At 43.7% G+C, this 26,360-nt stretch overlaps 1 protein-coding gene across 11 annotated transcripts in view; it reads right to left on the bottom strand.

Annotated features, from left to right (window-relative positions):
* Window positions 1-7,442, bottom strand: part of KIAA1958 (KIAA1958 ortholog) — a 118,144-nt gene extending 110,702 nt beyond the window's left edge. For 4 of the 11 annotated variants that reach the window (XM_043546710.1, XM_043546712.1, XM_043546709.1 and 1 more), the window contains exon 1: window positions 7,128-7,403. The gene's annotated coding sequence lies outside the window, so the exon portion shown is untranslated. Of the gene's footprint in view, window positions 1-3,900; window positions 4,589-7,127 lie in introns of those variants that run through there. The other 7 variants (XM_043546711.1, XM_043546707.1, XM_043546705.1 and 4 more) reach the window with 6 other exon arrangements.
* Window positions 7,443-26,360: the final 18,918 nt, after the last annotated feature.

The following is a 26,360-nucleotide window of genomic DNA, read 5'->3' as shown; positions in this document are numbered from 1 at the left end:
AGAGAGGGAGAGAGACTGTTTTCCCCCCCTCTAATTTCTTTCAGTTATTTTAGGCGGTGTTTTTTTACCTACTGTTATAAATATCAGACAGTGTGATTTTTAAGATGATAATAACTCTTCAGTTCATATCATAGGAAAGAAAAAGGAATGAGTGAATATTTCCTATTGGGAAAGATCACAGAATGAAACCTAAAATATTGTTGGCCCCAATCCTGCAAATTCTTATTCACATGAGAACCTTTGCTCATTAAAAGGTTTCCACTGGAAAGGCACCAGACAACAGACTGAGGGAAAAGTAACAGAAAAGGGGACTGGATAAAGGAAGGAACTGTTCAGCAATGCGAACAGCATGGAATTTTGATAACTGGTGGACTGGGAAATGAGGAACCATTTACTATAGCCAATGAGTACAGCACAGTGAAGATACTAAATAACTTATTGCCTTGCAAATGTAATGTCAGACTTGAGAGAGGTATACAAGCTTGAGTAAAATGCAGTACAGTTTTTAGATTTATTCTTTTCACCAAAGACTTTTCAAATAGGACCAGTGTATAACTGTAACATTCATTTATATTGAAACTTTCCTTTATATCTATGTATTACTTTAGATAGAATGGAATAAATTCCCACAGCGTAGAAGCCTTCCATTTCCATTTTGCTTTTGATACTTTGTGTTTGGAACAGTCTTATAAACAAGACTTTTTTATTTATTTCAGGACTCAGATTTACTAAACAAGAAATGTACACAATAACTAGCCAACCAAGGGCGTCATTATGGAATCTGTGCCGTATATTTGTTACCTAGGAAACGAACTAGAGCACTGGTACACTGTAATTTCTGTCTTGCAACAGAATTCTCCAGTCCTGTGGGTAAATAAAGTTCATAAATCAACCAATCAGCACCAAGGTCAAATAATTTAAGATGAAGCAGTCATTCTCCATGGGTCTTTTAAAAAGACAGAACTCTTTCAAGTTGCTTTGGGCTACTATGCAGATACATTAAGAAAACATTTAACTTCAGTTTTTGTTTTATTTAAAATATTTTTCATTACAAACGTGAACTGTGTAAAACTGTTTAGAATTCATGCTCATTTACCTTTTCTTCCATATTCACCTCCCTCTACTTTGTTTTGCAAAAAACATCTCTAAGTGATAGCATTTGAAAGCAAAGCCTTGCACTCATCTTGAATTATCACTTGAATTATCAGATGTATAATAATCCTAGAGAGGATTAATTTCCATATATATTTCTTTGAAGTATTTTACAAACACTAGTTAATCTTCACAACGCCCTTGTGAATTGGGTAAATAAGTATTATTATCCCCATTTCACAGATGCAGGAAACTGAGTGACTCGCCCAAAGGGTAAAAGAGAATCAGTGCCAAAACTGTATTAGAATCTTCCTGGTTCCCCTTGGTGTGTTCAAAGCATCAGACCACAGACAACAATCTAGAGCAAAGCTAATGAGCATGCTGCAAGGTTAAGAGGTATATTGGACATGCCAGACAATCATATTGCTGAAACTCTCTGGTTTTCCATTCAGCTAAAATTAGTCACAACACTACTCATTTAAAACATTCAACTAAACTAACATCAAGATGAGATTTAAGGCACACTTTAATGAAGGTACAGTATATTTGATAACTGTCAAATGTGAAAGGCTAACAAAGTAAACTGAATTTTAGCGCTCTGCAAACGCAGCCACAGTGAGCCATTATTTTGCAACTGTACAAAAAAGTATACATCATATATACAGTATATCCTCCCAAGAACTCAAATACAGGGAACTTCTTAGTGTATGCACATTGGAAGTTACAGTACTAACGTAGAATGCATTAATTGTAAGAGCATACAGGAGAAGATTAAAAGAGAGACCGTTATCTATATATCTGCTCAGTAAAAATCAGCCTATCAATAGTAACCAAACAAAAAATGTTAAAGATGCTAGAAAGGTGTTACTGTTTTTCAACAAAATTTTGTTTAACTTGCAGAAATTCAGCTATTCTAAACAGAAAACAACGTCTATGTAATGCTGTTTAGCTGAGAACTGGTTTTCTGTCACTGTTACAAAGAAGAACTACACTACATATCTCAGAAGAGCCTTAAACTGCACATAATTTAGCACAATCCATTATCCACCTGAACACTTTCCATTAATATTTAGTTTATACAATATCTCTTTGTTAAGTCTTATCTCTATTGGTGGCAGGGTGTAAAGTATGTAAACAACTAACTCAATTTGTTAGTTTACTTTTTATAATACTTCAAAGGGCTGATAAACTTTAGCACAATATTGAAAAATATATTTTGCTTAAAGTCAAAAATAAGAAAGAGGCAGTCATAGAATATCAGGGTTGGAAGGGACCTCAGGAGGTCATCTAGTCCCATCCCCTGCTCAAAGCAGGACCAATCCCCAATTTTTGCCCCAGATCCCTAAATGGCCCCTCAAGGATTGAACTCACAACCCTGGGTTTAGCAGGCCAATGCTCTGGGTTTTAATCCAAGATGAGTGGCAGATTCATTGTAGGGGCCTGAGGAAGTCATAAGAATAGTTGTACTTTTGGCTTTAGAGTAACTGTAAAGTTAGGAAAAAGAAGGATTTAGATTATTATATATTTAAAAAAAAACCAAAAAAAAAAAACCAACAGATCTTACACCCAGTCAACATTTTCAAGATATTTTTGTTTTAAATATAAAAAAAAACCTCTAAGCACAATGAATGTCAAAGGGACGCAATTATTTTTGCACATTCTTGTATATATTAGCAAGTACACTCTAAGGGCTTGCTCCTGCTCCCATTAAGATCAATAGAAAAAATCCAATTAAGCTTAATGATGCAAGCTCAAACCCTGACTATCTACAATTCTAACTGGTTTCAGAGTAGCAGCCGTGTTAGTCTGTATCTGCAAAAACAACAGGAGGACTTGTGGCACCTTAGAGACTAACAAATTTATTAGAGCATAAGCTTTCATGAGCTACAGCTCACTTTATCAGTGCATCCGATGAAGTGGGCTGTAGCTCATGAAAGCTTATGCTCTAATAAATTTGTTAGTCTCTAAGGTGCCACAAGTCCTCCTCTTGTTTTTACAATTCTACAGCACAACTAATGCTGATAATATAACTGGGGGGAGGGGAGGAAGAGAAGCAAGCATCTATAATAAAAATTCTACTATTGAAATCCAACCTATATTTTTACCCATTGAATTGCCTATTGTCACTAATAACTCAGCTTGATTTTTTTAGGAAATAATATTAATTTTCATTTAGTGTTATTTAATATCCAGCTGAGTACAAGTGATATTTATAACCACTAACACCAGGGAGGAAGGTGAGTTTTAACATATACTAACTAGTCCTTTCTGATGGAAAGAGATTCTGCTTTTTTTAACTGCCGAAATTAAACCATAGAAGGCTCCATATATCTTTCCACTACAAAATGTTTCTTTGTTTTCCTTTGCTTGAGTGTCTTTCTGTACTTGCTTTACAATACTCTGGTTTCCTCTGTCACTCCTGATTTGTCTTTCTGACAAGCCAGGTTCAAGATGGGTTATGGTTTTAAACGCTTCTACAGCTTGTTCACTACCAACAATTGGATCTTTTGCATTTCCTGCAACAACGCCATTGCAATCATTCACAAGAGACGCTTCCAACGTTTGATATACAAGACTTACTACAAAAAGAGCATTGATTATAAAAGATTCTGCTTCTCAATAAGGGGGGGAGGGGGAAATCAAGCTATTTAAAGGTTGCGTCCACACAACCATACTTGCAACCACAAAGCTATACTAAAAGGGGATGGAGGGTTGATCAGCGTCTGCAAAACAACAGCTAAATCCAGTTCATCCTCTAATCGTTTCTGCATATGTTCAAGGTACCACAATCAGTATCAAGCTGTTTACCTAAACGCACTACATCTCTAGAGAGAAACTCTGTTTGCCCTATAAAAACACGTCCAGACGTTTCCCTCCTACGCAGATACCTCAGCCTCTGTCTCTAAAGATGTACAGACAACACTTCGCTAAACTTTCGCTTCAATAAGCCACTTGTGTAAAGGTGTCAGGTGGGGAGAGGGGGGTTATTTTACATCCCAAATCCTAAAAGCAATGGCAAAAAAAAAAAAAATGCAGAACTTTTGCTTCCAGAAGGAGCGCGTCAAATACAAAGAAATAAAATCGATCCAAGCCATCCAAAAGCAAAGCCACCTCCCCCCTCCTCTGGAATCTGAGCTCTGAAATAACCTACACAGCTCAACTCCTGCAGCCTCTCGCCAGTTCTCCCAGCCAAACCCACCCCTGGGTGGGTTTCTTCCTTGACACCAAACACCAGCCCCTGTGCGCAGCCTCGCAGACAGAGACACCTCCTCCTCCTCCCCCGTTAGAAACAATAAATAACACACCGCGCGGGGAGCCGGCCAGCGCGCAGCGAAGAGGAGGAAGAGCGAGCGGGCCCCTTCCCCAGCGCCCGGCTCTGCCCTGCAGCACGCGCCACTGGGGACGTGGGAAACTCGGAGCTGGGGGGTGACTCTCCCCCTCGCCTCGATGGGGGCCGGGGGTCAAAGAGAGCGGTTCGTCTCTGCAGGAAGAAGTAGAAGTAAAAAGGGAAATCAGCCCATTCTCTCCCTCTGCATGACCTGATCTCTCACACAGAGAGTGTCTGTCCCCCCACTACACAACCATTCCTCCCCAACACACACACACACACCCCTCTCTCCACACAACCATTCCTCCCCCATACACATCCCTCCACACAACCATTCCTCCCCAACACACACACACACACACACCCCTCTCTCCACACAACCATTCCTCCCCAACACACACACACACACACCCCTCTCTCCACACAACCATTCCTCCCCGACACACACCACCCCTCTCCACACAACCATTCCTTCCCCATACAAATCCCTCCACACAACCATTCCTCCCCAACACACACACACACACACCCCTCTCTCCACACAACCATTCCTCCCCGTACACATCCCTCCACACAACCATTCCTCCCCAACACACACACACACACACACACCCCTCTCTCCACACAACCATTCCTCCCCCGTACACATCCCTCCACACAACCATTCCTCCCCAACACACACACACGCACCCCTCTCTCCCCACAATCATTCCTCCCACATACACATCCCTCCACACAACCATTCCTCCCCAACACACACACACACACGCACCCCTCTCTCCACACAACCATTCCTCCCCCATACACATCCCTCCACACAACCATTCCTCCCCAACACACACACACACACACCCTTCTCTCCACACAACCATTCCTCTCCGACACACACGACCCCTCTCCACACAACCACTCCTCCCCCATACACATCCCTCCACACAACCATTCCTCCCCAACACACACACACACACCACCCCTCTCCACACAACCATTCCTCCCCGACACACACCACCCCTCTCCACACAACCATTCTTCCCCATACACATCCCTCCACACAACCATTTCTCCCCCATACACATCCCTCCACACAACCATTCCTCCCCAATACACACACACACACCCCTCTCTCCACACAACCATTCCTCCCCGACACACACACACCCCTCTCTCCACACAACCATTCCTCCCCGACACACACCACCCCTCTCTCCACACAACCATTCCTCCCCCGTACACATCCCTCCACACAACCATTCCTCCCCAACACACACACACACACACACACCCCTCTCTCCACACAACCATTCCTCCCCCGTACACATCCCTCCACACAACCATTCCTCCCCAACACACACACACGCACCCCTCTCTCCCCACAATCATTCCTCCCACATACACATCCCTCCACACAACCATTCCTCCCCAACACACACACACACACGCACCCCTCTCTCCACACAACCATTCCTCCCCCATACACATCCCTCCACACAACCATTCCTCCCCAACACACACACACACACACCCTTCTCTCCACACAACCATTCCTCTCCGACACACACGACCCCTCTCCACACAACCACTCCTCCCCCATACACATCCCTCCACACAACCATTCCTCCCCAACACACACACACACACCACCCCTCTCCACACAACCATTCCTCCCCGACACACACCACCCCTCTCCACACAACCATTCTTCCCCATACACATCCCTCCACACAACCATTTCTCCCCCATACACATCCCTCCACACAACCATTCCTCCCCAATACACACACACACACCCCTCTCTCCACACAACCATTCCTCCCCGACACACACACACCCCTCTCTCCACACAACCATTCCTCCCCGACACACACACACCCCTCTCTCCACACAACCATTCCTCCCCGACACACACCACCCCTCTCCACACAACCATTCCTCCCTAACGCACACACACCTCTCTCCACACAACCATTCCTCCCCAATATAGTCCTTTTCCCCCACAAGCCATACCACAGACACACACCCAACCACCCTCCCCAATACAGTCTCTTCTCCTCACAACCCCATACCACCCTCTCAACACACCCCCCTTTCCACTCGACCGTTCCTCCCCAAGACATACACACACCTCTGTACACAGCCAACCCCCTCCCAATACACACCTCACAGCCCAAGAGCTCCCCCCACATAACACACTGCCATCCAAACAGGGGCACAAGAACTAGGGGATAAGAAGAGAAAAGGTGGGGTCAGCTGATTGATTTATGCCCTAAAAACTTTGTAAAAAAAAAAAAAAAAAAGCGAAGAGGAAGAACTGATAGCTAATAAGTTGTCTAGTGTTGGCTTATTTGAATCGTTTGGTTGATGCTCTCCTGACCCTCCTCCACTTACCCCCAACACAGACACACACAGACACACACACACACTGTACATAACTTCTCTCACCTAAACCTCTCTCCGCCATTCAATAACCATCCTATCGCCCCCCTCGCCCTCAAACGCAAGAGAGACACTCTGTGTGCATACGCGCACGCACGGATCTCCATCACACACACACACACACACTTCCTAACTGCCCCCTACACAAAGAGAGGGACACTGAGTACAGAGCCACGCCGGTTTCAGAAGCGCCCCCCTTCCCCTGCACACAAAGAGAGACACTGAGTGTCCCACACCCTGCTGTCCCCCCCCCCCCCCTCCAGCAGCCACCTACCTGCAGGTGTCTGTCCATAGGAATGCGGGCGGGGGGGAGGCTGTGGTCTATCCCCTGTATTGGCTGGGGCTGGCAGGAGGATATGGTGAGGGGGTGGCAGTGGGGAGGGGAAGGTGTCTCCCATCCCCCGGTCACTGGCTTCTCCCTCTGTCCTCCGCCACCCCCCACACACTGTGTGGGTCTGTGTCTGTGTGTCTGTCTGTGCGTGCGCGCGCGCGCCAGGCCCCCCCCCCCCCGCCTCCGCCCGCTGATATTCAATGCTCAGGGAGAGAGACACTGAGACACAGAGAGAGCTCGTATCAGCTACCGGAAATCGAAGCCCTGGTCATAAATATACCACAGGAAGTGTGCAATAACACACACACACACACTCACACACACACAGCCCTGCCCTCGCCCTCCCCCCCCCCCCCAGCTGCCAGCCCGGACTCTGCCTGCAGAAGGGGGTGGGGTGGATAACAGGAAAGCCTCAGCAGTATAATAGTCTGTGTATCTACAGCTCCTGGGGGGCTGACCATCCAGAAAGGTGCGAGCTAGAAATCCGCATTGGATGCCGCTATGGCCCCCAGACAGCCCACCTGTGCGCACTGTAGATTACAGTGCACACCCTATTGCATGTGTCACTGTGTATACGCAGTGTAGACACACTGTACGTGGGCATACACGCATAGATCTTAGAAGTGTGTTTATAGACACACATATGTATCCTGCACATAATATAACACCTTCTGCATTGTATAACAGCGTGTATAGACCCCCACACTAAACGCACATATAGTATGTGTGTATAGATACGCATATCCAGGATCTAGACACACAATGTGTTATATACCACCTATACACACACACACACACACATAAATATATAGTGTACACACTCATGTAGCGTCTGTGTGTACGTGTATATCGACACAGATTTTATATTACACACACACGCACGGTTTAGGACACACACACACAGTTTGTATAGGACAATTGGTCTGAAGGAGATTTTAAGACGCGCTCTCCGAAATTGTGAATTTCACTGAAATGCAAAAATCCCCCACCCCTCAGTCGGAGCCAGACACCGTGCACAGGGTCCAGGTAGGAACTCCAACCCCCATCCCCAATGAGCTACCATTTAATGTTATTTTAGATTTATATTGTAAATATTGAATCATGCGATATGTGTCCCTAATTTAGGAACTTAAAGTGCTACTTAAAATGGGCTCCAAACAGCTAATTCCACCCCTCACCCAGGAAAACAACCCCCCCAACCCCCTCGGATGTATTATTTGTAGACTGGGAGGAGGGACAAAGTTACAGAGATGAAAGCAGCTCGCATTTGGCGCTGGCTGTGATTGCTTTGTGCAGAAACTCCCCCTCCCCTGTGCCAGCCAGAGGGCTGTGGTGGTTAATATCTCATCCAGGAGGGAGAAAGATGGAGGAGCTGGAGGGAGAGGGAGGGAGCCTGTTATTCAATGGCGAGGCAATAAACAGCACTTTAAACACAATGTCAAGCAAATACCCGCCTTAGGACAGCTGTGAAACCTCTTCCCTTCCTCTGGGTCCAAGGAGAAGCAGCTGGGAACGCACGCGGGAGACACATCTGTGCCTCGCTCTTATTAAATTAAAGCAGCTCTGGCCATATTCTTTGCGGTTTTTATTTTGGGAGATTGGAGCGGCTGGGGGGGGGGGGGGGTTTAAACAGGGATTAATTAAAGTGCTGGGCTAGTTCTCTCTCCCCAGTTGTGTTTGATGAGGCGGTGCTGCTGCTTGGTGGAGCTGCTGGAAATTGCACAGGAATCCTATCCTGTACTTTCCTGGCTTTGGCCATGGGAGGGTAAACGCTGTTGTTAAACCAAAGGAAAGAGTGAAGAAGAAAAAAATGGAGAGGGGTGTGTGTGTGTAATCCTTTAAAAAAACAACAGTAGTTTTGACACGTGTTAGCTTCCAAGGGCTAACCTTAACATTTACCTTGACCAAATAGCATATGTTAAAACTAAAGTTGCCTTGGCTACTCTAACCTGTTAAAAATACACCTTTTTCCTAGTGAAGACCAGGCCCCTGTGTGTGTGTAAGAGAAGCAGCATTTACTATAGCAGCCAAAGATGCAAACATGTATTTAACCAACATTTCTCAGCCTTCTTTGAATCCCTCTGCTAGATGACTGTACTCTGACCTCAGACATAGCAAGGCAGGCCTGGTCCTAACTTGGGTGTGCACATGCTTAACTTCAAGCAAGTGAGTAGAGCCACTGAAGTCATTTGGACTACTCATGTGCTTAAAGTTAAGCGTGTGCTTAAGTGCTATGCTGAATCAGAACCAGGATGACGGAGGAAACTGTAAGTGGATACTGAAGGGAATTCTAAACCCTGCTCTGGAAAACCAACACAGGGTAGCATATGGCCCTGTCCAGTTCTATATTTGAAAATCATGTACAGCTACAAGGAGTATCATTCAAACATAGGGCTTTAATACAACCACATAAGTATAGTTTTTTTAAAAAAAGAAAATATAAAAAAAAACCTAAAAAAACCCAAAGAAGGAATGAAATAAAAAAGCAAGATTATTGCTGAAATTTTAAATGTATAAAAGTCAAGAGTGCCAAAGTTAAGGAGCCAGATTCTCAGCTGATGTAAATTGCAATTGTTTCAATTGTTGATTTACACCAGCTCAGGTTCTGGCCCATAGTTCCCGCAGCAGCTGCTACTTGGCCATTGTATGCGTATATAAATATATATTATTATTTAACATTTGTATATATGTGTGTGTGTGAGTGAAAAGATGTGTGTGTGAGTGTATGACATGTATGCACATATATATGCATACATATACATAACACTATATATCGTAAAAAAATACTCCGTATATGCAAGAAGCCAAATTATATTTGCTGTGGAAACCAAATAATTGAATTTCCTGACTTGTGTGCATCACAGTTTCAGGGTAACTGCACCTGTGTTTCCCTTGCCATGGTCCCTTGAGGACACCCACTGCAAGGTTTCTGGCTTCCAGCCATCACCTTGTCTTTGGTGGAGACCTGTGTCTCACTCCCTCCTGACCAGGGTTTTAAGGCTGCACAGCTCCCGGTGATGGTGATATCTCTAGCAAGTCCATCTGCCTAAAAGTCCAGCACCTGCACTTCACTTTCTTTCTGAGGGCTATGACCAGAGTATTGCCAGCAGTTATAAGTTACTACCACACAGCTTCTTCTAAGCAAGCAAATTTATTCTTAACATAGATGGTTTACAGAGAAAAACATATAAAAACAATACAATAATTTACACGCATACTTCCAGTGGTTACCCCTAACTCCAACATAGGGCTTTGGTAGGTGTCAGTCTTTCAAACCCCACAACTGGGTTTTCCCCCTGGTTACAAGTTCATAACTGTCCGAGATTCAGAACCAGAACAATCACGAATCGCCCAGTCTTTCTTTTATATGGCCTGGGCCCTTGATCTTGGACTCATGTAACAGGTAATCAGCAGACAATGGCTTGCTCCTCAGGGAATAGCTTCCAGTGTTTAATTTGTAATGAGAGAGATGCCGGGGCTCAAGCTGGGCGGCCAGAGAGTGGCAGCTGCTGGTGGGTGCCCAGCTCCGAAAGCAGTGCCACCACCTCAGCAAGGCAGAAGTAGGGGTGGCAAGGTATGGGGTATTGCCACCCTTACCCCTGTGCTGCTGCTGGCAGTGAGCTGGTCAGCCAGAGAATGGCAGCTGCTGGCTGGGAGCCCAGAGATGCCCAGGCCATGAACTGCCAAGGCTAGAGGTGCCAGGGTTCAGCCCTGACAAGCTCTGGCACAAATTAAGCATTGATAGCTTCAAAAAGCTGGATTTTTGCATAATCGGAGATAGAGAATTTGCATTCACCTCCCCCTAGATATTCCCCAGAAAAGCTACTTAACATGTTTTGTTCCAAGAGTTTATTCTTGTCTGGCACATTGTTCAGTATGGCCCTTTGGACGCCCAGGTCTCACATCTGCCACACCAAGTTCATATCAGTGTTTAGATCAGGAACGAGAATGAAGGTCCCAAGACAGTTTAAGCGTGAGTTATTTATCCAAAAGTCCCTTCTTTGTCTGCTGGCCTCTGGAGAACACAGTTTGAACCAGAATATGCAAGCTTCCCCAGGAGGTGTAGTAGCTCTCTGGAGGTCTAAAAACCTGCGTGCTTAGCCTTAATCATCCCCAGCTGTTTTCCTTCCCTGGCAGAGCTGTGGTAACCCTCCCCACATGCAGTGCATACAGTCCATGACCCGCAATGATACATAAACCATTTATATACTTAATACAGTATGATCTCCCAAAGATATGGCAGGAAGTTGCTTTATCTGTCGCAGTGTGTAACGAAAAATCTCACATGTAACATTACACTGATAGGTTTTTTGCATTTAATTATAAATAACCGAACATGCACTTTGCATTATTATCTCTCTGTGTTTGGTTTCTCCTGCAATGAACAGGACTCTTGCCAAACTGAATTCTCTTTACTGTTCCACTCTTGAGTTGGGATTTCCTCCCTTCTTCATTGTGTCACTCTGGAGGGAGAAAGTGACAGGTGCTGCTGGAAAAAGAACTGGCTGCTCTGAACCCAGTGGTTTCTTCTTCTTGTCTTCCTTGTGCCAACTTTCAGGAAATTTGAATGGGCTAACACGTTACTATCTTCAATGGCAATATTGCTTAAACAACAGTGTAATAGATGCAATCTGGTAGCATACTAATGCCAAAACAATGCTTTTTCCAGGCTTGCCTTTGATGTAGTAGTGCTAATTGGATCATAAAGTTAATCTTGTTAATGTCTCTTATTATTATTTACAGTAAGAAGTTACTGTCCTGTTACTACAATTCTACAGAATTCTTTAATACTTTAAAAGTCAAAGTCACAATCCTGCAACCCTTACACATGGAAGAAGTCCTTATTGAAGGGAATAATGAGCAATCATGTAAGGGCTGCAGGATTGGGTCCCAAAGGATCTCTCTTCTGTCATAATCTCTTATTTTTAATGCCTCGACCTGCCACTTCTCCTCAATATCAGAATTATCCAGGGCTTGCAATCTGGAGTAAATGTTTTTGTGATATGTGGGGTGAAATCCAAGCCGCACTGAAGTCGATGGGAGTGTTGCCATTTACTTTAAAGGGGCCAGGATTTCACCTGTGGAACAGAACTTTTTAAAATACACACCTCATGTATCTAATTACACACTCAGCAGTGAAATGAAAGAGAAATTCCCAAGGCCATTAACAGCAACCTGATAGCAGCCCCCCCTCCCCTCCCTCTTCTCTGCCTCCTAACATGTGGAGCTGTGAGACATCTAAATATTATCTTCTGGAGCAATACAATTTAGGAAGTAATATATGCCAATACAATCAAAGTGACTAACATTTAGCAGGTTTCAGAGTAGCAGCCGTGTTAGTCTGTATCCGCAAAAAGAAAAGGAGTACTTGTGGCACCTTAGAAACCAACAAATTTATTTGAGCATAAGCTTTCGTGAGCTACAGCTCACTTCATCGGATGCATGCAGTAGAAAATACAGTGGGGAGATTTTATATACACAGAGAACATGAAACAATGGGTGTTACCATACACACTGTAACGAGAGTGATCAGGTAAGGTGAGCTATTACCAGCAGGAGAGAAAAAAAACCTTTTGTAGTGATAATCAAGGTAGGCCATTTCCAGCAGTTGACAAGAACATGTGAGGAACCGTGGGGGGAGGGGGAAATAAACAAATGGGGAAATCCCCCCCCCCCCCCCCACTGTTCATCACATGTTCCTGTCAACTGCTGGAAATGGCCCACCTTGATTATCACTACAAAAGGTTTTTTTTCTCTCCTGCTGGTAATAGCTCACCTTACCTGATCACTCTCGTTACAGTGTGTATGGTAACACCCATTGTTTCATGTTCTCTGTATATATAACATTTAGCACTATCCTATTTCTTTTGCCTTTTCTTTCCCATTTCTATTGCCTGCTTTTTCTCCCTCTTCCTTTCTATTTTTTTTCCCTGTTTATCCTCTTTCTCCTCTTTTTCATTGCTCAGTTTTATTTGGTCATAAGCCAAAACAGCACCCATCCCCCACCTGGTTTTTCTTTCAGCCCCTTCTTGATAATTGGTGGCGGCCACAGGCAAAAACTGTGTGCATACTCATTAATTAAGGAGAATTTTGAAAACGCTTCTCAAAGCTCTGACGTAGTTGCTTCCATCCTATTATCAGCATGTTGTACATAGGCCTGTAATTGTATCAGAGGCTTCTGGTTCACATCATACACACTACAGAAGAGCCCAACTAGCTTAATAATGTCACCATCAGGTCAGCACTGTATTACAATTTCAGATGAAGAGTATTCGTGAGCTGCTTATATTAATAACTACTCTTGAAGCATGATTGCACAGTGTGCTTTTCTTTCCACTCCAGTAGAACCCGGCCCTCGATGAAGGATAATTGCATACTGCTGCTACCAGGTAATGGAGTTACTTCTTTAGCTCAAGTGGTAGAGGTCAGTGCTTGGTGTTGAAGGTCCTGTGTTTAACCCTACTGATGAGCTGTGCTATGAGTTATGTTCTTACTAGTAATTTTTCTCCTCACATCCTTTTTTCAGTTTAAAATGCATCCACCCAGAGCTCTGGGAGCACATAAAAACAGTGAGCCCAATTCTGTCAGATGCTAAGCACCTCTTAGTGGGTAGTGAGTGCCCTGGAGGGAGGAGGCATGGTCTTATAGTTAAGGCAGTAGACAGGGAAGGAAGAGGGCTGAGTTCTATTCCAACCTCTACCACAAACTTTCTTGTGTAACCTCAGACAAGTCATTTAACCTCTCAGTTTCCCCATCTGTAATAATCATACTTGCCAGTCTCACACGAGAAGGGTGTTGTGAGGATGAATGTTTTATTAGAAGTGAGACGCTCAAGATCCTGTGGATAAGAGTACCACAGAACACCTACTAATAGCTCTCACTATAGTCAGTTGGAGCTCCATACTGTGACATACCAGGGTGCAAGCCAGACCAGTAGGGGGCTGTGTCACCCCTGCTCTGTAACCTAGCGTGCCTTGCAATGTCTTGCTGCTTAGGCTCCAACCTGGACTGGTCACAAACAGCCACCGGCATGCAGGCTATTCCCATATGTTTGTGTAAATACAGCCTCCCAGTCACACCCTGGCTTTCAACCACCCTTGGTTATATACTGCAGGATGACCCCAACACACCCCCAGTCCTGGATTTCCCCCCAGAAATGTGTGTCCTGGACCATACGAACATATTAAGTCCATTATTCCTCTGAGGGACTAATATACACACAAATTGCCACCCTAAATGGAGTTACCCAGACACTTGAACTTGAACACACTGGATTACATAAAACAATAAAATAAGTTTATTAACTACAAAGAGAGATTTTAAGGGAGTACAAGTAATGAGGCATAAAAGTCAGAAATAGTTACAAGAAAAAAAAAGATAAAATGCTTTATATTGACTAACTTAACAAAGTATATTAGATTCAAAGCAAAGTTTCCCACCTCATGTTTCCAGCAGTATTACTGACCAAACTCTTTAGGTCAGGATCCTTTCCCCAAAACTCCAACAGCTGTTTTCCTTTGTCTTCTTAGATGCAATGCCAAGGAGAGAGGGGGCGTGTCTTGCGGCATTTGTCCCTCCTTTTATAGTTTTCTTATTTCCTCTTTGAAAAACATTTCTAGTTGAGAACCAGGATACAGTCTGCTGGGGTACAGAGACTCCGTGCTGTTTCTTTGCTAAGATGCAGCTCTCTTTGTCCCTGCCCCCCTTCCTTGCCAAAGAATGGCCACTTCGAAGGTAATGGGCCTGGCCCATCAGCTTCACTGACACCTGGCTGGGGCGTCAGCTTGCACTTTGTCTTTGAGAAACTGATATAGCCACTCCCAGATGTATCTGGGAAACACACTTCAGTCATGATTTCAACATATGTTCATAACTTTATAATGTAGCTATGTGCACTTTATCACGATATTACTAATCAGCAAGTTACGAGTTTTCAAATGATACTTTGCAAGGCATACGTCATAAAAAGGTTACAATCGTGTGGAAGGTGTGAACACAAGGGTGTGTTCCATCACACATACCTCTGCAGGATCAGACCCTATATCAATAAAAACAAAATAACTTAAAACAATGTATAAATTCAAAGCCCTCCAATGTCCCACAGAAAAAGCTGGGAGAACAGATAGGCCAGGAGGGTCAACAAATGTGAGCTGTTGTGGACTAATAGGGAAAGTCAAGAAACATTCTTGCCTTCTGAGTAAAAATGGGGGACTGTGTGCTGAAGTGACCTCAACTGCTGTGGTATGACATGAGGAGAGTGGGATCCAGAGGCTTTAGACCATTCAAATGTGTTATAAACACTTTCCATTGTTCCTAGCAGCAGGCTGGAAGCTGGCACAGAGCACTGGCTTGATGAACTCCTTGCACAGAATAGCACCCAACAAGCCAGCAACCTCATCTGCATCACCTGAACTTTCTGAGCGGTCTGCAGGTATAGCTTCATTGGACAAAGGCACAAATCACCCTGGCAAACTTCGCATGCACTAGGACCTAGCCTCCTGGGCAAACGTAGGTGATGGAAAGTAACCTTGGCAGCTGCTGACACCCACACACAGAGAAGCAGCTGAGGATCCAGTAAAAGCTCCCCCTTGCAAACCTGAGCCACAAAGTGGGGGCAGGTTTTCACAGCCAAGGGAGCTGATATCAGTGCCATTTCTTTTGATGAAGAGCAGAGGCTGCCAGTTCCAACCAGAATCCTGAGGGGAGAGGTCTTGGATTCTGGAGGGAGTTCTGGATTTTGTCTAGAGCTTTGCTTCCTCCCTCTGATCCTGTCACCTCTCCCTTGATTCCTGCTGCCGGTGTGGAGGAGCTGCTGGATCATGGTCTATTCTCCTGCCCCAGTTCCTGGCGAGCAGCACTTCCTACTACACTTGGCACAAACAGCCAGCACAGCTAGCAGAGGAAAGGGAGGGGGATAGCTCAGTGGTTTGAGCATTGGCCTGCTAAACCCAGGGTTGTGAGTTCAATCCTTGAGGGGGCCATTTAGAGATCGGGGCAAAAATTGGAGATTGGTCCTGCTTTGAGCAGGGGGTTGGACTAGATGACCTCCTGAGCTCCCTTTCAACCATGATAGTCTACGATTCTATGAAAGAAGTGGTTCTGTCTGTTGAGACAGCGGTTCTGTCTCCTTGACCCAGCCATGCTCTTCAAGGAGACTGTGAATGCTGAGGAATGGTGGGAGAGACCATGGTGTATTGCACCTCAAGACCACCAGCAGTGTCAGCGAGGTGGCAGGCAGCAACCTCCCTGTTATTGTGTCTCTTACTCTTCTTTATCTCTGCGATGCCCTTCCTTCTTCCTCTTCTCTCCCCAGATTCCTACTTCCATTCCACCCATCCACCCACACCTCTCTTCTCTCCTACCCCATCCCCCATCTCTGGCCTTTTCTCACCCGAGTCCAGGCTGCTCCGAAGCCCCCTGTACTTTTCACAGAGCAGGGCTTTAAAGTGAATACATGAAGGCTCGGCACCCGTGGCACAGCAGATGTAACAGCCATGCTCTGCTCTGCACCCCTGGAAGTCCCCCAGCTCTGTCTGCAGGAGAGGAGCCGCATGAAAGTTGCTGAGCTGGGTGAATGGGCGATAAGGAGAGACATGGGAAGAATAACACAAATGGTGTGGTCCCTGCTTCTGACAAGAGGTTGGACATATGTTAAGGAGCCATCACAGGAGCAGTTGGGATGAGACCAAAAAGAACGGAGAGGGAAAGAATTAGTCTCCCAACCATAATTAGATTTTAATCAGGACGGCTGCCTTTTGCTATTTTTAGAGCGAGCAGGACCTAATTTAGCCACACTGTGCTAGCGCATTTGGAATTCAGCTCCACTGAAATCCATGGAGCTGACACAGAGCTTCACAGAGATGCTTCAGTGGCTTAATTGGAGCTAATCTCCAAGTGCAGTAAAGCATCAATGCCAGAGAAGTCATCATGAAATCAATGGAGCCAGCACTGACTTAGGGATCTGATTCTGATCTGACTTACACAAGGATTACATCAGTATACCTCCTCCAGCTTCAGAGGATGGACTCCTGTCTGACACCAGTAAAACGTTATCACAGTCAGGGCCCCAGATTTGATGTAAATATTCCACTTTCTTCATTGGAACATTCATCAGGCTCGTGATCCTTTTAAAATACTGATCTCATCACTCCTCACCCACTCCCCTTGCCTCCCCACCCCACCCCACCCAAAGCCACTCGGATACACACACAAAACTGGCTCCTCAGTTCCTAAGTGCAAAGCGTTGAACTGGGACGTCATTTTATTTGGAAATTGTCTTTCCACAAGCTGCAGTCTCTTGCAGGATGCAGACCCTGTGAAAGTGAATTGAACCAAAAGCAGTCACAAGAATCATCCTCTTCCATGTCTCGTTTTCTGTGTCGGGCTCAGATGGGGTTACATCATAATCAGCTAGTTTATGTATGGCAGGAGGGCCATTTTGGCATCAAAGTTATCAAACAAGTGTTAGTCAGCCACAGGCAGATAAACTGGCTTCAGTTTTCATCTGGAAACTCACAGAATGCTGCACGCATCTCACACATCATGATGGGTACCATTCTGATCTCAGGCACCCAAATGTACCTCCATCAGACTTCTGTCACAGGATGGGCTGGCTCTTTAAGAGGGCTGGAGCTCAGCTGTACCTGTGCCAGACTTCACTCACCTTCCCAGATAGGGGAGGTGAGTGACAAATAGGTGACTCAGAGCAGGTCTGTGGGTCAGCCTACACAGCTGAACAAAGGGGGACTGCAGGGAGAGGAAACAGGAGCAGACTTGGAAGTCAGTGCTCGCTAAAGTGTGGGAGGGCAGCCAGGAGGAATCGGAGCATACGAAGCGGCCTTGGGAAGAAAATAGGGCAGCTTTCAGCGATGAGGGAAGAGCAGATAGCCTGGTTGGTGAGGTTTCTCAGAGCTGGAAACTCATAGTAGAGGGTGGGTGTAGGTTCCCCCTCTGCTGCCACTTTTTCTTGGGGTGCAGCAACCCCTGCTAATAACTGGAGGAATGGTGGGAGGGTGAATAGTATGACTAGAGCCCAGGAGAAGGACAGTGTTTCATTTGGACTCTGGTTCACCAGGATGGGGTGGACTTTTTGGATTTAGCTGGAGGGCTAGGCTATTGCAGAATCTGTCGTTGCTGGGAGCCAGTGAATGACTGACAGTAAGGGGAAACTGAGGCAGAGGAAAGGCCCAACACTCGGTGCGGAGGGGCTCTTGGTAAACCAGCATCTTCAGTAGCATTTCTCTGGATTTACACTGGTGTAGCTGAAATCAGAATCTGAGCCAAGGTTTCTAGACCCAGTCTAATTGCATTAACCTCACTGTGCAGGTCAGGAAAAAGTCTGACCAGTAAATGGGAACACATGCAGCCAAAATAAGCACCCTGATTTTAGTGAATGAGTAGTGGACTCTTTACAGATCAGGAGTTGTTGTATTCAGATATTTTCCATGGAACTGCCCATGGAACTGTAAGGCGAAGAAGAAAACAGCAACAATTCACATAACAAAATATAGGAAATGAGGGTTTTGATAATATTACAACAAACAAAACAAAACTTGGAAACTCCAAATTTGAAAGTTCAGCCTCTGTATCTAGTCACAGTAAAGCACCATTCATAACATGATCCATATTCACTGAGTATGGGAGACTGGTCCTTACAGGTGAAAAATCAAACAAATAAAAAGTTTGTATTATTATGTAAAGAAAGTTATTTAAGCACTAAAATCACTGACGGTCAGGTCCTGGTCCACTGAATTTAATAGCAGGAACAGAATATGTATTGTTCAAAATTACCAAAATAATACATTTTTATCAATTATTTTGTCCTTCACTTACCTGGCACGTGCTGAGGCATGTTTCTCCTGAGGCCATCCGAGGGCAATGCAGACACACCCAAAGGATTGTGGGAGATGCAGCTGATATTTATCACCACATAAAGAAAAGCCAAGAGCTTGAGACTTAGACCTTGGCAAGATCAGTGACAACTCTGCCTTCAGTGGCGAATGTTCATTCTATTGTCTTAGGTACTTGCATGGCCTCCATTACGGTAGGATCTGAACACCCTGTAACCTGCAATGTATTTAAACTCACAACACCTCTGTGAGGTAGAGAAGTATTATCACCCCTGCTTTACAGATGGGGAACTGAGGCACAGAAAGACCAAGTGACATGTGCACAGTCACACAGGAACTCTATAACACAGCAAGGATTGGCGTACTGCTCTAACCACTGGACCACCCTTCCTCTGTTTTAACATGCCGCTGATAGGCTCTGCACAAGTACTAGGTAGTCCCTGGCCTGAGAAGATTGCACTCAGAGTGGAGAGGCGGCATTGGGAAGCTCAGTGGAGAAATAACTTTTTTATTTTAAGCTAATGACTCATTTCTCGTGAGCAACACAAAAGAAGCAAAAGCTAGATCAATATGCCCTTGGAATGTGTGCACGGAGGGGTCACTGACTGAGGCTCTTCCCTCTGCAGCCAGAATGAGGGAACCAGTCACCTTATAGCACCATCTCTCCCATCTGCTAGACCCCCTGAAGGGCTCTGTAAGGGTCTAGAAGCAGACTGAAGATTGGGGCATGGTGCAGCTACAAGACTGAACATTCCAAAGATAAAGGTTAGGCAAAGGTCCTAAACTGTTCTCAAGGTTTACGGTGTCATCCAAGTGCCTCAAATAAAATGCAGCATTTGATTCACTTCTGCAGCCATCTGTTATCCAGTGTGGTTTGGGGCTATTGGACAGGTGTCCTTTTCAGCGCTGCTTATGGTTTTTAAGGCCTCAAGAAAGCAGCTGGAAACTTACCCGTGAACATATAAATGGAATTCATATTGTAATCTCTGAATAAACCATGTAATATGGATTAAAGGGACTGCTGATATCTTTGAACATTTGCTTCCAAGACAAAGCACTTAGGAACTCCCCCTCCTCCCCCCAAAAAACCCGTATTAAGGATAAATCTCTTTCAGCGTTAGCGATTCATTCTATTTTAAATAAAAATTCCAGATGCTGGCGAAATACTGGAAAAAAGTGTGGAAGTCAAACCAAAAAGACACAGGAACAAGGGATAAAGAAGTGTTACAAAATGCACAGAGTCCTCATCATTAAAAAGTCACCATTTGCCAAACCACCACATAATTGGGGTTAAACTGAGGGGGAGAAGGCAGGCGTACAGCTCTCATGCCTTTGCTAAAAGCAGAGGAAGACCTTCCCTGGCTCTCCCTACCTTAATATGAGCTCCCTATTTTAACTACCACTGCACATATTGGTATCTCAGATGCCAGTTTCCCCTTATCCTTATGGAGTAGGAAATAACGGTGCTAACCGTGCGGACATATCAGCAGTTACATAACACAGAAATGTACAGGTAGAGCAGAGTGATTTAAACTAGGGCTGTTGATTAATCACAGTTAACTCAAACGATTAACTCAAAAAAATTAATCACGATTAAAAAAATTAATCACAATTAATCACAGTTTAATCGCACTGTTAAACAATAGAATACCAATTGAAATTTATTAAATATTTTGGATGTTTTTCTACATTTTCATATGCGTTCTAGTCTGTGTTGTAATTGAAATCAAAGTGTATATTATTTTTATCATAAATATTTGCATTGTAAAAATGATAAAAGAAATAGTATTTTTCAATTTACCTCATACAAGGACTGTAATGCAATCGCTTTGTCGTGAAAGTGCAACTTACAAATGTAGATTTTTTTTTTGTTACATAACTGCACTCAAAAATAAAACAATGGAAAATTTTAGAGCCTGCAAGTCCACTTGGTCCTATTTCTTGTTCAGCCAATTGCTCAGACAAACAAGTTTGTTTACATTTGCAGAAGATAATGCTTCTTGTTTACAATGTCACCTGAAAGTGAGAACAGGCGTTCTCATGGCACTGGTGTAGCTGGCGTCACAAGATATTTACTTGCCAGATGTGTTAAAGATTCATATGTCCCTTCATGCTTCAGTCACCATTCCAGAGGACATGCTTTCATGCTGATGACGCTCATTAAAAAAATAATGCGTAAATTCAATTTGTGACTCAACTCCTTGGAGGAAAATTGTATGTCCCCTGTTCTATTTTACCTTCGTTCTGCCACATATTTCATGTTATAGCAGTCTTGAATGATGACCCAGCACATGTTGTTAATTTTAAAAACACTTTCACTGCAGATTTGACAAAACGCAAAGAAGGTACCAATGTGAGATTTCTAAAGATAGCTACAGCACTCAACCCAAGGTTTAAGAATCTGAAGTGCCTTCCAAAATCTGAGAGCAGCAAGATGTGGCACATGCTTTCAGAAGTCTTAAAAGAGCAACACTACGATGTGGAAACTACAGAACCCGAACCACCAAAAAAGAAAATCAACCTTCTGCTGATGGCATCTGACTCAGATAATGAAAATGAACATGCATCGGTCCACACAGCTTTGGATTGTTATCGAGCAGAACCCGTCATCAGCATGGATGCATGTCCCCTGGAATGGTGACTGAAGCATGAAGGGATATATGAATCTTTAACACATCTGGCAAGTAAATATCTTGTGACGCCAGCTACAACAGTGCCATGAGAACGCCTGTTCTCACTTTCCGGTGACATTGTAAACAAGAGTATTATCTTCTGCAAATGTAAACAAACTTGTTTGTCTGAGCGATTGGCTGAACAAGAAGTAGGACTGAGTGGACTTGCAGGCTCTAAAATTTTCCATTGTTTTATTTTTGAATGCAGGGTTTTTTTGTACATCATTCTACATTTGTAAGTTCAACTTTCATGATAAAGAGATTGCAGTACAGTACTTGTGTTAGGTGAATTGAAAAATACTATTTCTTTTGGTTTTTTTACAGTGCAAATACTTGTAATCAAAAATAAATATAAAGTGAGCACTGTACACTTTGTATTCTGTGTTGTAATTGAAATCAATATATTTGAAAATGTAGAAAAGATCCAAAAATATTTAAATAAATGGTATTTTATTGTTAACAGTGCGATTAATCGCCCAATTAATTTTTTTAATCGCTTGACAGCCCTAATTTAAACTAAAGCCGGAATAATTGGTATGGGAAGCATGTGTAATAATCATTGAATATGAAACCCATTTGAAACAAAAGTAGGTTATCTGGCAGTACAAACGCATGGTAATTACAGGATAGATGTTTGGATGAAGTCTTGACAATGTACAGTAAGTCTGTTTTTTATTGGCTAAGGATAATGGACTATATGTTTTCAATATTTAAGGAATGATGACACTTCATGGTCTCTAGCCATTGCCCTGGCATTATTTTCTAATGTACTTTACAGCACACAGTACATCTAATGATGCATCTTTTATCTGATGTGGCCATTTAGACAAGTGTGTCAGAGCAGGGGCTGTCTCTTACTATGCGCATCTATGGCACCAAGCGCAGCAGGGTCATGACCTAATTTGGGGCCCCTCAGCGTTACTGTAATAGAAATAATCATCATCTACAAGAAAAACATGAAGGCTGGTGCCACCGTGCCTGATATGGATCACAACAGAGAGGGCCAATCTCAGGTCAGAGTGTCCAAAAATCTGGGCAGACACTCTCACACTGGTGGCATATTTTATAATTAAATTTAACCAAACCAGCAACAAATGTGTGCTCCTGGATCGCTATACTAGCTTAACAGGGAGCCACGTCCAGCCCCATTAGACACTCCAGCCTATATTACCAACCAGACAAACTAGACTTCTGTGATGAGGTCTCAAACTAGACTACACTTAGGAAGGAACAATCAGTTGCACACATACAAAATGGGAAATGACTGCTTAAGAAGGAGTATGGCGGAAAGGGATCTCGGCGTCATAGTGGATCACAAGCTAAATATAAGTCAACAGTGTAACGCTGTTGCAAAAAAAGCAAACATAATTCTGGGATGTATTAGCAGGAGTATTGTAAGCAAGACACGAGAAGTAATTCTTCCGCTCCACTCCACACTGATTAGGCCTCAGCTGAAGTATTGTGTCCAGTTCTGGGAGCCACATTTCAGGAAAGATGTGGACAAATTGGAGAAAGTCCAGAGAAGAGCAACAAAAATGATTAAAGGTCTAGAAAACATGATCTATGAGGGAAGACTGAAAAAACTGAGTTTGTTTAATCTGGAAAAGAGAAGACTGAGGGGGGACATGATAACAGTTTTCAAGTACATAAAATGTTGTTATAAGGAGGAGGGAGAAAAATTGTTCTTCTTAACCTCTGAGGATAGGACAAGAAGCAATGGGCTTAAATTGCAGCAAGGGCAGTTTAGGTTGGACATTAGGAAAAATTTCCTAACTGTCAGAGTGGTTAAGCACTGGAATAAATTGCCGAGGGAGGTCGTGGAATCTCCAGCATTGGGGATTTTTAAGAGCAGGTTGGACAAACACCTGTCAGGGATGGTCTAGATAATACTTCGTCCTGCCTTGAGTGCAGAGAACTGGACTAGATAACCCCTCGAGGTTCGTTACAGTTCTATGATTCTGTGACAGGTTATTAAAACCAAAATCATCATACACTAGGACTTCCAGCCCCAGGGGATGGTCACTTACCCAGGTCAATGAATGCTCAGGACCTTACACAAAAGACAATGTTGCAGCCAATCCTTTACTAAACTAACTAAAGATTTATTAACTAAGAAAAAGAAATGAGAGTTATTAAAAGATTAAAGCAAACAAAATACACTACAGTTGAATCAAAGTATGTATTCCAAAATGATAGCAGTGATGTTAAAACTGTTAGTTTTCTATATGTCTCTCTGGGTTAGCCAAATAGTCTTTGGGGACTACAGTTTTTTTGTTTAAAATTTCCTGTCAGAATTCACCAGTTCAGGGATGGGGTAAAATAAAGGTGGCCAGGGGCCTTTTTTCCTCCCTTTTTAGATCTTGACACTTTTTGCTGGAAAAATTCTGGCTGTGTCATGGGGTCAGGCAGTTACATAGTGTATGTGCTTTGCCATCAGTCCTCCATATGAATTGCAAATTTTTGCTTGCACCTTCTGTGTACCTGCCATTTGAGGTACTTCAGAAATGGCATGAGAGGCGCTTGTTTACAATTCCTTTGTTATTCCTGAAGAGCCAACCTGTGGGTGTTTCTCAGGCTCAAAAGTTTGAGTTACAAACATATGGCAAAATTTCACAACTCCACACACAATGTCGATACACACATTGTACCAAGATAATACTCAGCAGATTATAACTTTTCCAACAATACCTCAACAAGGCATACTTTGTACAAGATTTAACACAATTTTTGTGTACACTTGTGAACATTTGTGTAACACATATTAGTGTGAACAGTCACCCTCCCCTTTCGATAGCATCACCACTGGATGTTATTTCTGTAGGATATTTTCTATTGTACATATCATAGCCCCTCCCATAAAGAAAATAAACCCAACCAGGCAGTGGGCTACTTTCCTCCCTACTTCACCTAAGGCAATCAGATGATTATTTTTTCCTCCCTTTTCCATGGGAGACTCAAGAGGATATAATTGAAAGGATTTGGTTTGGTTTAGTTATCATGATCTCAGGCTCTTCACTCCCAATGCGATGCTGGGATGGGAGCATAAGATGTCCCCACCTAGATCCCATTTGTCTGGCAAAAATATTCTGGGAGCTATTAGATAGTCTGAACTTGAGAAGAAACTCTTGGATCATATAGGAATAGCTGAGAAAAAAACATGTGTGTAATTCATCTACTCATTCATTTAAAGTAAGAAAAAACCCACAGCACCTTTCACACAGGGGTTAAGTTGTGGTGACTACTCTCTTCCCGCCCCTCCCAAGCACCAGTTACTACCCTCACAATCTCAGACCAGTTGCTACCCACTTGCTCCATTCACCCTCCTGTCTCATGGCATAGATTTGATCTAAAGCCCAGAGAAGTCAATGGGGAGTCTTTTCCATTGACTTCAATGAGTTCTGGATCAGGCCTCGAGAGGGCTGGGGTCCTCTCTCTCCCTCTGGTTTCTGTAACCCAGCAATGGGTTTCTCTCTCTTCTCTTAGCTGCTGGCAGGGTTAGGGGTTCTTACTCTCTGCCTGTGGATGTCCAGTTTTCCCTTCTCCTACCTGCTCTGTGGAAGAGAGCTCTCCACTCACCGGCTAGAAGGTCTATTATCTCTTTCCCCTATTCCCCATCCAGCCGCTGACAGGGAGAAGACATTGCTGCTGGGTAATGGGGAGCATACAGAAGGCACTGTGGAAAAGGCATCAAACATCCAAGATGATGCTAAAGCAGCAATCCTCTCCCTGCAGAACTCTGTGCCATTGATCAAGAGGGAAATATTCCTCTTTGGGATAAGCCATCTGTTTGCTGTTACTTGAAAAAGTTAGACTCTGTGTCTGAAGTTTTAGACAGCCTATTGCTATCTTGTAGCCAAAGATTTGTTTAGATATTAGATTACTTACAACTCAGCTATGCCGAGGGGAACTGCAACCATGTGCATTGCAAAAAACTATTTTATTTACTGTGTAATATCCTTAGATGGGAAGTGTTTATTGGATGGGCTCTAACTTCGATCTCATGAGCACAGTTTAGTAGTTTTGCTAAATCCTGAGTCTCGTAGGAGACCTAAAGGAGTGATCATAGGACATACTTATTATTCTCTGATCCTCCACTCTTATTGCATGCAAAACTCTCACTTACTTTCATATATTTTTATATAACCCAATTAGAAAGCCTCCACTCAGGGCTCTGGGTACTTTTCCAACCATAAAAAAATCAGAATAATTACATACAAAACTTATAATAAAATGCAATGAAATCTGCTTACATTGCTTTGTGCACTACCTGCCAATCAAAACTAACCAAACCTCCTATCCCACAGTCTGCCTTATAGAACAGATAGGGTTTGCTCTGTGCCCAGATTAACCAGTCTGGGCTCTGGCAGACCAGTGTGGGAATCAAATTCCTAGAGTCCAGGGGCTTTCACAGGGAAGGAATGTCACAGGAGTTACTGGGGCTTGTGGCAGGCCAAGAGGAATCCATAATATTTAGAACAAGGGATTATTTGTTAGAACATGGATAATTTATTAGTAAAAAGAAAAGGAGTACTTGTGGCACCTTAGAGACTAACCAGTTTATTTGAGCATGAGCTTTCGTGAGCTACAGCTCACTTCATCGGATGCATAGCATATCGTGGAAACTGCCTCCGATGAAGTGAGCTGTAGCTCACGAA

The sequence above is a fragment of the Chelonia mydas genome, chromosome 5, assembly GCF_015237465.2.
Source record: "Chelonia mydas isolate rCheMyd1 chromosome 5, rCheMyd1.pri.v2, whole genome shotgun sequence".
Classification (NCBI taxonomy): domain Eukaryota; kingdom Metazoa; phylum Chordata; order Testudines; family Cheloniidae; genus Chelonia; species Chelonia mydas.
This window is presented reverse-complemented; position numbering and strand designations above follow the sequence as displayed.